This window comes from Oncorhynchus nerka, linkage group LG4 (assembly GCF_034236695.1).
Source record: "Oncorhynchus nerka isolate Pitt River linkage group LG4, Oner_Uvic_2.0, whole genome shotgun sequence".
Classification (NCBI taxonomy): domain Eukaryota; kingdom Metazoa; phylum Chordata; class Actinopteri; order Salmoniformes; family Salmonidae; genus Oncorhynchus; species Oncorhynchus nerka.
In genome coordinates this window covers 15,229,924-15,247,652 of record NC_088399.1, presented here as the reverse complement: position 1 = coordinate 15,247,652, position 17,729 = coordinate 15,229,924, and the positions used below count along the sequence as shown (strand labels likewise).

At 40.4% G+C, this 17,729-nt stretch overlaps 1 protein-coding gene across 5 annotated transcripts in view; it reads right to left on the bottom strand.

Annotated features, from left to right (window-relative positions):
- The window catches only part of dennd1a (DENN/MADD domain containing 1A), a 215,850-nt gene that overhangs the window by 47,703 nt on the left and 150,418 nt on the right, over positions 1 to 17,729 (bottom strand). The gene's annotated exons all lie outside the window — the stretch shown is intronic.

Genomic DNA, 17,729 nt, shown 5'->3' with positions numbered 1-17,729 from the left:
CTCAGCATGGTAAGGTAAGGGTTAGTTTAGTCATTAACTCAGCATGGTACGGGTTAGTTTAGACATTAACTCAGCATGGTACGGGTTATTTTAGACATTAACTCAGCATGGTAAGGTAAGGGTTAGTTTAGACATTAACTCAGCATGGTAAGGGTTAGTTTAGACATTAACTCAGCATGGTACGGGTTAGTTTAGACATTAACTCAGCATGGTAAGGTAAGGGTTAGTTTAGACATTAACTCAGCATGGTAAGGTACGGGTTAGTTTAGACATTAACTCAGCATGGTAAGGGTTAGTTTAGACATTAACTCAGCATGGTACGGTAAGGGTTAGTTTAGACATTAACTCAGCATGGTAAGGGTTAGTTTAGACATTAACTCAGCATGGTAAGGTAAGGGTTAGTTTAGTCATTAACTCAGCATGGTAAGGTACGGGTTAGTTTAGACATTAACTTAGCATGGTAAGGGTTAGTTTAGACATTAACTCAGCATGGTAAGGTACGGGTTAGTTTAGACATTAACTCAGCATGGTAAGGGTTAGTTTAGACATTAACTCAGCATGGTAAGGTACGGGTTAGTTTAGACATTAACTCAGCATGGTAAGGGTTAGTTTAGACATTAACTCAGCATGGTAAGGTACGGGTTAGTTTAGACATTAACTCAGCATGGTACGGGTTAGTTTAGTCATTAACTCAGCATGGTAAGGGTTAGTTTAGACATTAACTCAGCATGGTAAGGTACGGGTTAGTTTAGACATTAACTCAGCATGGTAAGGTAAGGGTTAGTTTAGACATTAACTCAGCATGGTAAGGGTTAGTTTAGACATTAACTCAGCATGGTAAGGTAAGGGTTAGTTTAGACATTAACTCAGCATGGTAAGGGTTAGTTTAGACATTAACTCAGCATGGTAAGGCGGGTTAGTTTAGACATTAACTCAGCATGGTAAGGTAAGGGTTAGTTTAGACATTAACTCAGCATGGTAAGGTACGGGTTAGTTTAGACATTAACTCAGCATGGTAAGGGTTAGTTTAGACATTAACTCAGCAGGGTTAGTTTAGACATTAACTCAGCATGGTAAGGGTTAGTTTAGACATTAACTCAGCATGGTAAGGTAAGGGTTAGTTTAGACATTAACTCAGCATGGTAAGGGTTAGTTTAGACATTAACTCAGCATGGTAAGGTACGGGTTAGTTTAGACATTAACTCAGCATGGTACGGGTTAGTTTAGACATTAACTCAGCATGGTAAGGGTTAGTTTAGACATTAACTCAGCATGGTAAGGTAAGGGTTAGTTTAGACATTAACTCAGCATGGTAAGGTAAGGGTTAGTTTAGACATTAACTCAGCATGGTAAGGGTTAGTTTAGACATTAACTCAGCATGGTAAGGTAAGGGTTAGTTTAGTCATTAACTCAGCATGGTAACATTAACTCAGCATGGTAGGGTTAGTTTAGACATTAACTCAGCATGGTAAGGGTTAGTTTAGACATTAACTCAGCATGGTAAGGTACGGGTTAGTTTAGACATTAACTCAGCATGGTAAGGTACGGGTTAGTTTAGACATTAACTCAGCATGGTAAGGGTTAGTTTAGACATTAACTCAGCATGGTAAGGGTTAGTTTAGACATTAACTCAGCATGGTACGGGGTTAGTTTAGACATTAACTCAGCATGGTAAGGGTTAGTTTAGACATTAACTCAGCATGGTAAGGTAAGGGTTAGTTTAGACATTAACTCAGCATGGTAAGGTAAGGGTTAGTTTAGACATTAACTCAGCATGGTACGGGTTAGTTTAGACATTAACTCAGCATGGTACGGGTTATTTTAGACATTAACTTAAGGTAAGGGTTAGTTTAGACATTAACTCAGCATGGTAAGGGTTAGTTTAGACATTAACTCAGCAACGGGTTAGTTTAGACATTAACTCAGCATGGTAAGGTAAGGGTTAGTTTAGACATTAACTCAGCATGGTAAGGTACGGGTTAGTTTAGACATTAACTCAGCATGGTAAGGGTTAGTTTAGACATTAACTCAGCATGGTAAGGGTTAGTTTAGACATTAACTCAGCATGGTAAGGGTTAGTTTAGACATTAACTCAGCATGGTACGGGTTAGTTTTAGTCATTAACTCAGCATGGTAAGGTACGGGTTAGTTTAGACATTAACTCAGCATGGTAAGGGTTAGTTTAGACATTAACTCAGCATGGTAAGGTACGGGTTAGTTTAGACATTAACTCAGCATGGTAAGTACGGGTTAGTTTAGACATTAACTCAGCATGGTAAGGTGCGGGTTAGTTTAGACATTAACTCAGCATGGTAAGGGTTAGTTTAGACATTAACTCAGCATGGTAAAGGGTTAGTTTAGACATTAACTCAGCATGGTAAGGGTTAGTTTAGACATTAACTCAGCATGGTAAGGAAGGGTTAGTTTAGACATTAACTCAGCATGGTAAGGTAAGGGTTAGTTTAGACATTAACTCAGCATGGTAAGGGTTAGTTTAGACATTAACTCAGCATGGTAAGGTACGGGTTAGTTTAGACATTAACTCAGCATGGTACGGGTTAGTTTAGACATTAACTCAGCATGGTAAGGGTTAGTTTAGACATTAACTCAGCATGGTAAGGTAAGGGTTAGTTTAGACATTAACTCAGCATGGTAAGGTAAGGGTTAGTTTAGACATTAACTCAGCATGGTACGGGTTAGTTTAGACATTAACTCAGCATAAGGGTTATTTTAGACATTAACTCAGCATGGTAAGGTAAGGGTTAGTTTAGACATTAACTCAGCATGGTAAGGGTTAGTTTAGACATTAACTCAGCATGGTACGGGTTAGTTTAGACATTAACTCAGCATGGTAAGGTAAGGGTTAGTTTAGACATTAACTCAGCATGGTAAGGTACGGGTTAGTTTAGACATTAACTCAGCATGGTAAGGGTTAGTTTAGACATTAACTCAGCATGGTACGGTAAGGGTTAGTTTAGACATTAACTCAGCATGGTAAGGGTTAGTTTAGACATTAACTCAGCATGGTAAGGTAAGGGTTAGTTTAGTCATTAACTCAGCATGGTAAGGTACGGGTTAGTTTAGACATTAACTTAGCATGGTAAGGGTTAGTTTAGACATTAACTCAGCATGGTAAGGTACGGGTTAGTTTAGACATTAACTCAGCATGGTAAGGTACGGGTTAGTTTAGACATTAACTCAGCATGGTAAGGTACGGGTTAGTTTAGACATTAACTCAGCATGGTAAGGGTTAGTTTAGACATTAACTCAGCATGGTAAGGTAAGGGTTAGTTTAGACATCAACTCAGCATGGTAAGGGTTAGTTTAGACATTAACTCAGCATGGTAAGGGTTAGTTTAGACATTAACTCAGCATGGTAAGGGTTAGTTTAGACATTAACTCAGCATGGTAAGGGTTAGTTTAGACATTAACTCAGCATGGTAAGGGTTAGTTTAGACATTAACTCAGCATGGTAGGGGTTAGTTTAGACATTAACTCAGCATGGTACGGTAAGGGTTAGTTTAGACATTAACTCAGCATGGTAAGGTAAGGGTTAGTTTAGACATTAACTCAGCATGGTAAGGGTTAGTTTAGACATTAACTCAGCATGGTACGGGTTAGTTTAGACATTAACTCAGCATGGTAAGGGTTAGTTTAGACATTAACTCAGCATGGTAAGGTACGGGTTAGTTTAGACATTAACTCAGCATGGTAAGGGTTAGTTTAGACATTAACTCAGCATGGTAAGGTAAGGGTTAGTTTAGACATTAACTCAGCATGGTAAGGGTTAGTTTAGACATTAACTCAGCATGGTAATGGGGGTTAGTTTAGACATTAACTCAGCATGGTAAGGTAGGGTTAGTTTAGACATTAACTCAGCATGGTAAGGGTTAGTTTAGTCATTAACTCAGCATGGTAAGGTACGGGTTAGTTTAGACATTAACTCAGCATGGTAAGGTACGGGTTAGTTTAGTCATTAACTCAGCATGGTAAACGGGTTAGTTTAGACATTAACTCAGCATGGGTAAGGGTTAGTTTAGACATTAACTCAGCATGGAAAGGTAAGGGTTAGTTTAGACATTAACTCAGCATGGTAAGGGTTAGTTTAGACATTAACTCAGCATGGTAACGGGTTAGTTTAGACATTAACTCAGCATGGTAAGGGTTAGTTTAGACATTAACTCAGCATGGTAAGGTAAGGGTTAGTTTAGACATTAACTCAGCATGGTAAGGTACGGGTTAGTTTAGACATTAACTCAGCATGGTAAGGGTTAGTTTAGACATTAACTCAGCATGGTACGGTAAGGGTTAGTTTAGACATTAACTCAGCATGGTAAGGGTTAGTTTAGACATTAACTCAGCATGGTAAGGGTTAGTTTAGACATTAACTCAGCATGGTAGGGGTTAGTTTAGACATTAACTCAGCATGGTACGGGTTAGTTTAGACATTAACTCAGCATGGTAAGGTAAGGGTTAGTTTAGACATTAACTCAGCATGGTAAGGGTTAGTTTAGACATTAACTCAGCATGGTACGGGTTAGTTTAGACATTAACTCAGCATGGTAAGGGGTTAGTTTAGACATTAACTCAGCATGGTAAGGTAAGGGTTAGTTTAGACATTAACTCAGCATGGTAAGGGTTAGTTTAGACATTAACTCAGCATGGTAAGGTACGGGTTAGTTTAGACATTAACTCAGCATGGTGCGGGTTAGTTTAGACATTAACTCAGCATGGTAAGGGTTAGTTTAGACATTAACTCAGCATGGTAAGGTACGGGTTAGTTTAGACATTAACTCAGCATGGTAAGGGTTAGTTTAGACATTAACTCAGCATGGTAAGGTACGGGTTAGTTTAGACATTAACTCAGCATGGTAAGGTAAGGGTTAGTTTAGACATTAACTCAGCATGGTAAGGGTTAGTTTAGACATTAACTCAGCATGGTACGGGTTAGTTTAGACATTAACTCAGCATGGAAAGGTAAGGGTTAGTTTAGACATTAACTCAGCATGGTAAGGGTTAGTTTAGACATTAACTCAGCATGGTACGGGTTAGTTTAGACATTAACTCAGCATGGGTACGGGTTAGTTTAGACATTAACTCAGCATGGTAAGGGTTAGTTTAGACATTAACTCAGCATGGTAAGGGTTAGTTTAGACATTAACTCAGCATGGTACGGTAAGGGTTAGTTTAGACATTAACTCAGCATGGTAAGGGTTAGTTTAGACATTAACTCAGCATGGTAAGGTGCGGGTTAGTTTAGACATTAACTCAGCATGGTAAGGGTTAGTTTAGACATTAACTCAGCATGGTAAGGTGCGGGTTAGTTTAGACATTAACTCAGCATGGTACGGGTTAGTTTAGTCATTAACTCAGCATGGTAAGGGTTAGTTTAGTCATTAACTCAGCATGGTAAGGTACGGGTTAGTTTAGACATTAACTCAGCATGGTAAGGTAAGGGTTAGTTTAGACATTAACTCAGCATGGTAAGGGTTAGTTTAGACATTAACTCAGCATGGTAAGGTACGGGTTAGTTTAGTCATTAACTCAGCATGGTACGGGTTAGTTTAGACATTAACTCAGCATGGTACGGGTTAGTTTAGACATTAACTCAGCATGGTAAGGTAAGGGTTAGTTTAGACATTAACTCAGCAAGGTAAGGTACGGGTTAGTTTAGACATTAACTCAGCAGGGTTAGTTTAGACATTAACTCAGCAAGGTAAGGGTTAGTTTAGACATTAACTCAGCATGGTAAGGGTTAGTTTAGACATTAACTCAGCATGGTAAGGTGCGGGTTAGTTTAGACATTAACTCAGCATGGTAAGGGTTAGTTTAGACATTAACTCAGCATGGTAGGTAGGGTTAGTTTAGACATTAACTCAGCATGGTACGGGTTAGTTTAGTCATTAACTCAGCATGGTAAGGGTTAGTTTAGACATTAACTCAGCATGGTAAGGTACGGGTTAGTTTAGACATTAACTCAGCATAAGGTAAGGGTTAGTTTAGACATTAACTCAGCATGGTAAGGGTTAGTTTAGACATTAACTCAGCATGGTAAGGTAGGGTTAGTTTAGACATTAACTCAGCATGGTAAGGGTTAGTTTAGACATTAACTCAGCATGGTAAGGGTTAGTTTAGACATTAACTCAGCATGGTAAGGGTTAGTTTAGACATTAACTCAGCATGGTAAGGGGTTAGTTTAGACATTAACTCAGCATGGTAAAGGGTTAGTTTAGACATTAACTCAGCATGGTAAGGGTTAGTTTAGACATTAACTCAGCATGGTAAGGTAAGGGTTAGTTTAGACATTAACTCAGCATGGTAAGGTAGGGTTAGTTTAGACATTAACTCAGCATGGTAAGGGTTAGTTTAGACATTAACTCAGCATGGTAAGGTAGGGTTAGTTTAGACATTAACTCAGCATGGTAAGGGTTAGTTTAGACATTAACTCAGCATGGTAAGGTACGGGTTAGTTTAGACATGAACTCAGCATGGTAAGGTACGGGTTAGTTTAGACATTAACTCAGCATGGTAAGGTACGGGTTAGTTTAGACATTAACTCAGCATGGTAAGGTACGGGTTAGTTTAGACATTAACTCAGCATGGTAAGGGTTAGTTTAGACATTAACTCAGCATGGTAAGGTAAGGGTTAGTTTAGACATCAACTCAGCATGGTAAGGGTTAGTTTAGACATTAACTCAGCATGGTAAGGGTTAGTTTAGACATTAACTCAGCATGGTAAGGGTTAGTTTAGACATTAACTCAGCATGGTAAGGGTTAGTTTAGACATTAACTCAGCATGGTAAGGGGTTAGTTTAGACATTAACTCAGCATGGTAAAGGGTTAGTTTAGACATTAACTCAGCATGGTAAGGTTAGTTTAGACATTAACTCAGCATGGTAAGGGTTAGTTTAGACATTAACTCAGCATGGTAAGGTACGGGTTAGTTTAGACATTAACTCAGCATGGTAAGGGTTAGTTTAGACATTAACTCAGCATGGTAAGGTAAGGGTTAGTTTAGACATTAACTCAGCATGGTACGGGTTAGTTTAGACATTAACTCAGCATGGTAAGGGTTAGTTTAGACATTAACTCAGCATGGTAAGGGTTAGTTTAGACATTAACTCAGCATGGTACGGGTTAGTTTAGACATTAACTCAGCTTGGTAAGGGTTAGTTTAGACATTAACTCAGCATGGTAAGGTAAGGGTTAGTTTAGACATTAACTCAGCATGGTAAGGGTTAGTTTAGACATTAACTCAGCATGGGGGTTAGTTTAGACATTAACTCAGCATGGTAAGGTAAGGGTTAGTTTAGACATTAACTCAGCATGTACGGGTTAGTTTAGACATTAACTCAGCATGGTAAGGGTTAGTTTAGACATTAACTCAGCATGGTAAGGTAAGGTTAGTTTAGACATTAACTCAGCATGGTAAGGTACGGGTTAGTTTAGACATTAACTCAGCATGGTAAGGGTTAGTTTAGACATTAACTCAGCATGGTACGGTAAGGGTTAGTTTAGACATTAACTCAGCATGGTAAGGGTTAGTTTAGACATTAACTCAGCATGGTAAGGTACGGGTTAGTTTAGACATTAACTCAGCATGGTAAGGTACGGGTTAGTTTAGACATTAACTCAGCATGGTAAGGTACGGGTTAGTTTAGACATTAACTCAGCATGGTAAGGGTTAGTTTAGACATTAACTCAGCATGGTAAGGGTTAGTTTAGTCATTAACTCAGCATGGTAAGGGTTAGTTTAGACATTAACTCAGCATGGTAAGGTAAGGGTTAGTTTAGACATTAACTCAGCATGGTAAGGGTTAGTTTAGACATTAACTCAGCATGGTAAGGTACGGGTTAGTTTAGTCATTAACTCAGCATGGTACGGGTTAGTTTAGACATTAACTCAGCAGTAAGGGGTTAGTTTAGTCATTAACTCAGCATGGTAAGGGTTAGTTTAGACATTAACTCAGCATGGTAAGGTAAGGGGTTAGTTTAGACATTAACTCAGCATGGTAAGGTAAGGGTTAGTTTAGACATTAACTCAGCATGGTAAGGGTTAGTTTAGACATTAACTCAGCATGGTAAGGGTTAGTTTAGACATTAACTCAGCATGGTAAGGGTTAGTTTAGACATTAACTCAGCATGGTGGTTAGTTTAGACATTAACTCAGCATAAGGGTTAGTTTAGACATTAACTCAGCATGGTAGGTAAGGGTTAGTTTAGACATTAACTCAGCATGGTAAGGTAAGGGTTAGTTTAGACATTAACTCAGCATGGTAAGGGTTAGTTTAGACATTAACTCAGCATGGTACGGGTTAGTTTAGACATTAACTCAGCATGGTAAGGGTTAGTTTAGACATTAACTCAGCATGGTAAGGGGTTAGTTTAGACATTAACTCAGCATAAGGTAAGGGTTAGTTTAGACATTAACTCAGCATGGTAAGGTACGGGTTAGTTTAGACATTAACTCAGCATGGTAAGGTACGGGTTAGTTTAGACATTAACTCAGCATGGTAAGGTACGGGTTAGTTTAGACATTAACTCAGCATGGTAAGGGTTAGTTTAGACATTAACTCAGCATGGTAAGGGGTTAGTTTAGACATTAACTCAGCATGGTAAGGTAAGGGTTAGTTTAGACATTAACTCAGCATGGTAAGGGGTTAGTTTAGACATTAACTCAGCATGGTAAGGGTTAGTTTAGACATTAACTCAGCATGGTAAGGTCGGGTTAGTTTAGACATTAACTTAGCATGGTAAGGGTTAGTTTAGACATTAACTCAGCATGGTAAGGTACGGGTTAGTTTAGACATTAACTCAGCATGGTAAGGTAAGGGTTAGTTTAGACATCAACTCAGCATGGTAAGGGTTAGTTTAGACATTAACTCAGCATGGTAAGGGTTAGTTTAGACATTAACTCAGCATGGTAAGGGTTAGTTTAGACATTAACTCAGCATGGTAAGGATTAGTTTAGACATTAACTCAGCATGGTAGGGGTTAGTTTAGACATTAACTCAGCATGGTACGGTAAGGGTTAGTTTAGACATTAACTCAGCATGGTAAGGTAAGGGTTAGTTTAGACATTAACTCAGCATGGTAAGGGTTAGTTTAGACATTAACTCAGCATGGTACGGGTTAGTTTAGACATTAACTCAGCTTGGTAAGGGTTAGTTTAGACATTAACTCAGCATGGTAAGGTAAGGGTTAGTTTAGACATTAACTCAGCATGGTAAGGGTTAGTTTAGACATTAACTCAGCATGGTAAGGTAAGGGTTAGTTTAGACATTAACTCAGCATGGTACGGGTTAGTTTAGACATTAACTCAGCATGGTAAGGGTTAGTTTAGACATTAACTCAGCATGGTAAGGTAACGGGTTAGTTTAGACATTAACTCAGCATGGTAAGGGGACATTAACTCAGCATGGGGTTAGTTTAGACATTAACTCAGCATGGTAAGGTACGGGTTAGTTTAGACATTAACTCAGCATGGTAAGGTACGGGTTAGTTTAGACATTAACTCAGCATGGTAAGGGTTAGTTTAGACATTAACTCAGCATGGTAAGGTAAGGGTTAGTTTAGACATTAACTCAGCATGGTAAGGGTTAGTTTAGACATTAACTCAGCATGGTAAGGTAAGGGTTAGTTTAGACATTAACTCAGCATGGTAAGGTAGGGTTAGTTTAGACATTAACTCAGCATGGTAAGGGTTAGTTTAGACATTAACTCAGCATGGTAAGGGTTAGTTTAGACATTAACTCAGCATGGTAAGGGTTAGTTTAGACATTAACTCAGCATGGTAGGGTTAGGACATTAACTCAGCATGGTAAGGGTTAGTTTAGACATTAACTCAGCATGGTAAGGTACGGGTTAGTTTAGACATTAACTCAGCATGGTAAGGGTTAGTTTAGACATTAACTCAGCATGGTAAGGTAGGGGTTAGTTTAGACATTAACTCAGCATGGTAACGGGTTAGTTTAGACATTAACTCAGCATGGTAAGGTAAGGGTTAGTTTAGACATTAACTCAGCATGGTAAGGGTTAGTTTAGACATTAACTCAGCATGGTAAGGGTTAGTTTAGACATTAACTCAGCATGGTACGGGTTAGTTTAGACATTAACTCAGCATGGTAAGGGTTAGTTTAGACATTAACTCAGCATGGTAAGGTAAGGGTTAGTTTAGACATTAACTCAGCATGGTAAGGGTTAGTTTAGACATTAACTCAGCATGGTACGGGTTAGTTTAGACATTAACTCAGCATGGTAAGGGTTAGTTTAGACATTAACTCAGCATGGTAAAGGGTTAGTTTAGACATTAACTCAGCATGGTACGGGTTAGTTTAGACATTAACTCAGCATGGTAAGGGTTAGTTTAGACATTAACTCAGCATGGTAAGGTAAGGGTTAGTTTAGACATTAACTCAGCATGGTAAGGTACGGGTTAGTTTAGACATTAACTTAGCATGGTAAGGGTTAGTTTAGACATTAACTCAGCATGGTAAGGTACGGGTTAGTTTAGACATTAACTCAGCATGGTAAGGTACGGGTTAGTTTAGACATTAACTCAGCATGGTAAGGGTTAGTTTAGACATTAACTCAGCATGGTAAGGTAAGGGTTAGTTTAGACATCAACTCAGCATGGTAAGGGTTAGTTTAGACATTAACTCAGCATGGTAAGGGTTAGTTTAGACATTAACTCAGCATGGTAAGGGTTAGTTTAGACATTAACTCAGCATGGTAAGGGTTAGTTTAGACATTAACTCAGCATGGTAAGGATTAGTTTAGACATTAACTCAGCATGGTAGGGGTTAGTTTAGACATTAACTCAGCATGGTACGGTAAGGGTTAGTTTAGACATTAACTCAGCATGGTAAGGTAAGGGTTAGTTTAGACATTAACTCAGCATGGTAAGGGTTAGTTTAGACATTAACTCAGCATGGTACGGGTTAGTTTAGACATTAACTCAGCTTGGTAAGGGTTAGTTTAGACATTAACTCAGCATGGTAAGGTAAGGGTTAGTTTAGACATTAACTCAGCATGGTAAGGGTTAGTTTAGACATTAACTCAGCATGGTAAGGTAAGGGTTAGTTTAGACATTAACTCAGCATGGTACGGGTTAGTTTAGACATTAACTCAGCATGGTAAGGGTTAGTTTAGACATTAACTCAGCATGGTAAGGTACGGGTTAGTTTAGACATTAACTCAGCATGGTACGGGTTAGTTTAGACATTAACTCAGCATGGTAAGGGTTAGTTTAGACATTAACTCAGCATGGTACGGTAAGGGTTAGTTTAGACATTAACTTAGCATGGTAAGGGTTAGTTTAGACATTAACTCAGCATGGTAAGGTACGGGTTAGTTTAGACATTAACTCAGCATGGTAAGGGTTAGTTTAGACATTAACTCAGCATGGTAAGGTACGGGTTAGTTTAGACATTAACTCAGCATGGTAAGGTACGGGTTAGTTTAGACATTAACTCAGCATGGTAAGGGTTAGTTTAGACATTAACTCAGCATGGTAAGGTAAGGGTTAGTTTAGACATCAACTCAGCATGGTAAGGGTTAGTTTAGACATTAACTCAGCATGGTAAGGGTTAGTTTAGACATTAACTCAGCATGGTAAGGTAAGGGTTAGTTTAGACATTAACTCAGCATGGTAAGGGTTAGTTTAGACATTAACTCAGCATGGTACGGTAAGGGTTAGTTTAGACATTAACTCAGCATGGTAAAGGGTTAGTTTAGACATTAACTCAGCATGGTACGGGTTAGTTTAGACATTAACTCAGCATGGTAAGGGTTAGTTTAGACATTAACTCAGCATGGTAAGGTAGGGGTTAGTTTAGACATTAACTCAGCATGGTAAGGTACGGGTTAGTTTAGACATTAACTCAGCATGGTAAGGGTTAGTTTAGACATTAACTCAGCATGGTAAGGGTTAGTTTAGACATTAACTCAGCATGGTACGGGTTAGTTTACACATTAACTCAGCATGGTAAGGTAAGGGTTAGTTTAGACATTAACTCAGCATGGTAAGGGTTAGTTTAGTCATTAACTCAGCATGGTAAGGGTTAGTTTAGACATGAACTCAGCATGGTAAGGGTTAGTTTGGACATGAACTCAGCATGGTAAGGTAAGGGTTAGTTTAGACATCAACTCAGCATGGTAAGGTAAGGGTTAGTTTAGACATTAACTCAGCATGGTAAGGTACGGGTTAGTTTAGACATTAACTCAGCATGGTACGGGTTAGTTTAGACATTAACTCAGCATGGTACGGGTTAGTTTAGACATTAATTCAGCATGGTAAGGGTTAGTTTAGACATTAACTCAGCATGGTACGGGTTAGTTTAGACATTAACTCAGCATGGTAAGGTAAGGGTTAGTTTAGACATTAACTCAGCATGGTAAGGGTTAGTTTAGACATTAACTCAGCATGGTAAGGGTTAGTTTAGACATTAACTCAGCATGGTAATGGTTAGTTTAGACATTAACTCAGCATGGTAAGGGTTAGTTTAGACATCAACTCAGCATGGTAAGGGTTAGTTTAGACATTAACTCAGCATGGTAAGGTAAGGGTTAGTTTAGACATCAACTCAGCATGGTAAGGTAGGGGTTAGTTTAGACATTAACTCAGCATGGTAAGGTAAGGGTTAGTTTAGACATCAACTCAGCATGGTAAGGTAAGGGTTAGTTTAGACATTAACTCAGCATGGTAAGGTAAGGATTAGTTTAGACATTAACTCAGCATGGTAAGGGTTAGTTTAGTCATTAACTCAGCATGGTAAGGGTTAGTTTAGACATGAACTCAGCATGGTAAGGGTTAGTTTAGACATGAACTCAGCATGGTAAGGTAAGGGTTAGTTTAGACATCAACTCAGCATGGTAAGGTAAGGGTTAGTTTAGACATTAACTCAGCATGGTAAGGGTTAGTTTAGTCATTAACTCAGCATGGTAAGGTACGGGTTAGTTTAGACATAACTCAGCATGGTATGGTAGGGGTTAGTTTAGACATCAACTCAGCATCGTAAGGGTTAGTTTAGACATTAACTCAGCATGGTAAGGGTTAGTTTAGACATTAACTCAGCATGGTAAGGTAAGGGTTAGTTTAGTCATTAACTCAGCATGGTAAGGGTTAGTTTAGACATGAACTCAGCATGGTAAGGTATGGGTTAGTTTAGACATTAACTGAGCATGGTAAGGGTTAGTTTATTCATTAACTCAGCATGGTAAGGTACGGGTTAGTTTAGACATTAACTTAGCATGGTAAGGGTTAGTTTAGACATTAACTCAGCATGGTAAGGTAAGGTTTAGTTTAGTCATTAACTCAGCATGGTAAGGGTAAGTTTAGACATGAACTCAGCATGGTAAGGTACGGGTTAGTTTAGTCATTAACTCAGCATGGTAAGGTACGGGTTAGTTTAGACATTAACTTTGCATGGTAAGGGTTAGTTTAGACATTAACTCAGCATGGTAAGGTAAGGGTTAGTTTAGTCATTAACTCAGCATGGTAAGGTACGGGTTAGTTTAGACATTAACTTTGCATGGTAAGGGTTAGTTTAGACATTAACTCAGCATGGTACGGTAAGGGTTAGTTTAGTCATTAACTCAGCATGGTAAGGGTTAGTTTAGACATTAACTCAGCATGGTAAGGTAAGGGTTAGTTTAGTCATTAACTCAGCATGGTAAGGGTTAGTTTAGACATGAACTCAGCATGGTAAGGTAAGGGTTAGTTTAGTCATTAACTCAGCATGGTAAGGTACGGGTTAGTTTAGACATTAACTTAGCATGGTAAGGGTTAGTTTAGTCATTAACTCAGCATGGTAAGGGTTAGTTTAGACATTAACTCAGCATGGTAAGGGTTAGTCTAGACATTAACTCAGCATGGTAAGGGTTAGTTTAGACATTAACTCAGCATGGTAAGGGTTAGTTTAGACATTAACTCAGCATGGTATGGGTTAGTCTAGACATTAACTCAGCATGGTACGGTAAGGATTATGGATTTGAACTGGCAACCTTTGGAATCAGAGGCAGATGCTTACGCTTATCCACCATCCCCGTCCACAATGCCCTAGCAAAACTGAAAACTACTTGAAGGTAACAGTGCTCACTGTTGCCCCTAGTGGCCAGTTTCCACATCATCTCCAGAACATCCTCAGATATGGATGGACGTAGAATACGGACTTCTTTCATGGGTGAGCTGCCTGCTCACACACACAGACATTCAGTCATCCTCAACTAAGTCTCATGTCAAGGAGGCTGAACTGTAAACTAGAGCCAGAGGAGAGCATGACTTGTCTCCTGTGAGGGGAGTGTTTACCAGGGCCTGAGAGGAGCATATTCCCCAAACATGCTTAGATGACACCTGCCACTGTTACTGAGCATTAGGTGACACACAGATAAACACACACACACACACACACACACACACACACACACACACACACGTTTCAGCCCAGGGAAAAGCTAAAAGCTGGATTCTTAACCTGCCCTTATTATTCAAATGAGAGGGTAACCTGCGCGCAACCATTTTGTCCATATTAACTGTGTGTTTGTGCGAGCAGTGTGTGTTTGTGTGAGTGCGTGAATGCGTGTGTGAGAGACCACCTGGCCAGCAGGACATTAGCACGTTAGAAGGGTTGCCTGCAGTCCTCTAATGGTTCTGTGGAGATCATATCATTACTGTAGAGATGAGAGGTCTGGACCCCCGGACTACTGGAGGAGGAGAAGGACACACGCCAGTGATAACGCCCCTCATTAGCACTGTCAAATTTCAGACTTGATTTTCCCAAACGAATAATGTACACTATATATACAAAAGTATGTGGACACCCCTTCAAATGAGTGGATTTGGATATTTCAGCCACACCCGTTGCTGCCAGATATATAAAATCAAGCAAACAGTTATGCAATCTCCATAGACAAACATTGGCAGTAGAATGGCCTTATTGAAGAGCTCAGTGACTTTCATGGGTTTCCATGGCTGAGCAGCCGCACATAAGCCAAGATCACCATGTGCAATGCCAAGTGCCGGCTGGAGTGGTGTAAAGCTCGCAGCCATTGGACTCTGGAGCAGCAGAAACGTGTTCTCTAGAGTGATGAATCACGCTTCCTCATCTGGCAGTCCGACTGACGAATCTGGGTATGGCGGACGACCAGGAGAACGCTACCTGCCCCAATGTATGCACCAACTGTAAAGTTTGGTGGAGGAGGAATAATGGCCTGGGGCTGTTTTTCATGGTTCGGGCTACTCCCCTTAGTTCCAGTGAAGGGAAATCTTAACGCTACAGCATACAATGACATTCTGGATGATTCTGTGCTTCCAACTTGTGGCAGCAGTTTGTGAGAAAAGTTTCCTGTTTCAGCATGACAATGCCCCCTTGCACAAAGGGAGGTCCATACAGAAATGGTTTGTCGAGATCTTTATGGAAGAACTTGACTGGCCAGCACAGAAACCTGACCTCAACCCCATCAAACACCTTTGGGATGAATTGGAACACCGACTGCGAGCCAGATCTAATCACCCTACATCAGTGCCCGACTTGACTAACGCTCTAGAGGCTGAATGGAAGGAAGTTCCCGCAGCAATGTTCCAACATCTAGTGGAAAGCCTTCCCAGAAGAGTGGAGGCTGTTATAGCAGCAAAGGGGGGACCAACTCCATATCAATGCCCATGATTTTGGAATGAGATGTTCGACGAGCCAGTGTCCACATACTTTACGTCAGGTAGTGTATCAACCCCTACTACAATGTTCATTAATTATAGTCAACATGTGTTATTTTCCTGCTGTAGCAAATTAGCTCAAATTAAGATCCTACATCTGTACAAAATGTATGCATATGTTACTGTGTGGCTGTAAGATCACTGACTGAATCTGAGTGTACGTACGAACGTACGTGTATGTGTGTGTGTGTGTGTGTGTTTGTCGCTGTTAGAGGCCACTTAAACATGTATTAATAGTGATTTGTCAACCAGCGGTATGAAACGTCAGTTTGGAACATGTTGTAAAGCTCACAAATACACTGACTATACAAAACATTAGGAACACCTGCTCTTTCCATGACAGACTGACCAGATGAATCCAGGTGAAAGCAATGATCCCTTATTGATGTCACTTGTTAAATCCACTTCAATCAGTGTAGATGAAGGGGAGGAGACAGGTTACAGAATAATTTTTAAGCCTTGAGACAATTGAGACATGGATTGTGTATGTGCAAGACAAAATATTTAAGTGCGTTTGAACATGGTATGGTAGTAGGTGCCAGGTGCACTGGTTTGAGTGTGTCAAGAACTGCAACACGGCTGGGTTTTTCACGCTCAACAGTTTCCTGTGTATCAAGAATGGTCCACCACCCAAAGGACATCCAGCCAACATGACACAACTGTGGGAAGCATTGGAGACAACATGGGCCAGCATCCCTGCGGAATGCTTCGACACCTTGTAGAGTCCATACGCTGATGAATTAACGCTGTTCTATGGGCAAAGGGGAGGCGCGCAACTCATTATTAGGAAGGTGTTCATAATGTTTTGCACACTCAGAGTAAACTCACAGGGAAAGCAATAAGTGGGTCAACACACACCACACAACAACTCATACAAGACACAACTGCATATTGAGAACGTGTTTGTTTCTCTGGGCCGCTCTGCTTGTCTAGTGTGTGTGTGTGTGTGTGTGTGTGTGTGTGTGTGTGTGTGTGTGTGTGTGTGTGTGTGTGTGTGAGTGAGTGAGTGAGTGAGTGAGTTTGCCTCTGTATGGTTGAGTGTCTGTCGGGTGTTTTTGTACAGTATCTTGTCCTGTCTTGATGATGTGTATCCAAGCATAGCTAAGAGGTCCATTGCCAAATAAGAGAGCACGCACACACACATACACGTCCCTTCCTATCCCCACTGTCCATACTGCTGCTGCACATCACATCCCCTCTGGATCAAACGAATTGGTTCTGCAGTTCAGACTTAATGACAACTAGCGCCGAGCATGAGACAGCAGAGAGAGAGAGAGAGAGAGAGAGAGAGGGGTGGGGAGGTAGAGATAGATAAAGAGAGGGAGAGAGAGAGGGAGAGAGGGAGAGAGGGAGAGAGAGAGAGAGAGAGAGAGAGAGAGAGAGAGAGAGAGAGAGAGAGAGAGTGCAATCACAGCAGCAGGATTTGTGACCTGTTGCCACATGAAAAGGACAACCAGTGAAGAACAAAATCCACTATTTATGTTTATTTATTTTCCCTTTTGTACTTTTGTACTATTTGCACATCGTTACAACACTGTAAGAAAGCAAGAAAGATTGGGTCGAGAATAAAAAAATATATATTTAAAAAAAGCTTCAGCAATATCAGGGCTATATCCCTTTCTGACCAGCTTCATGATAACGATGAGAGCAGGATATCCGTGACAGTGGGTGGCCCGGGTCATTTATTGGATTCATTTTGGGTCCTGACTAGAAATACACCATCTACATGGTGGGTCACAAGAAATGTCGGACACCGAATGGGCCAAAGCACACACAATAAAAACTCCCCAGTGTCTCCTAGGCAGAAGATGCCTTGGTTCAGCCAGAGTACAGGTTAGGGGTTTAGAGTTGAGGGTTTAGGGTTAGCCACAGCGTAGTGACAGCTTGGAGGTGGAAGGAAGGCGCTGGCTCCCCCATATGTAGTGCAGGGGCACCAGCTGGGCCATTGTTAGGACGTGTGTCCCCTTTCTGTCTCCCCTGGTGGGTGGACCGGTACCCCACGTAGGGGGGCTATTCT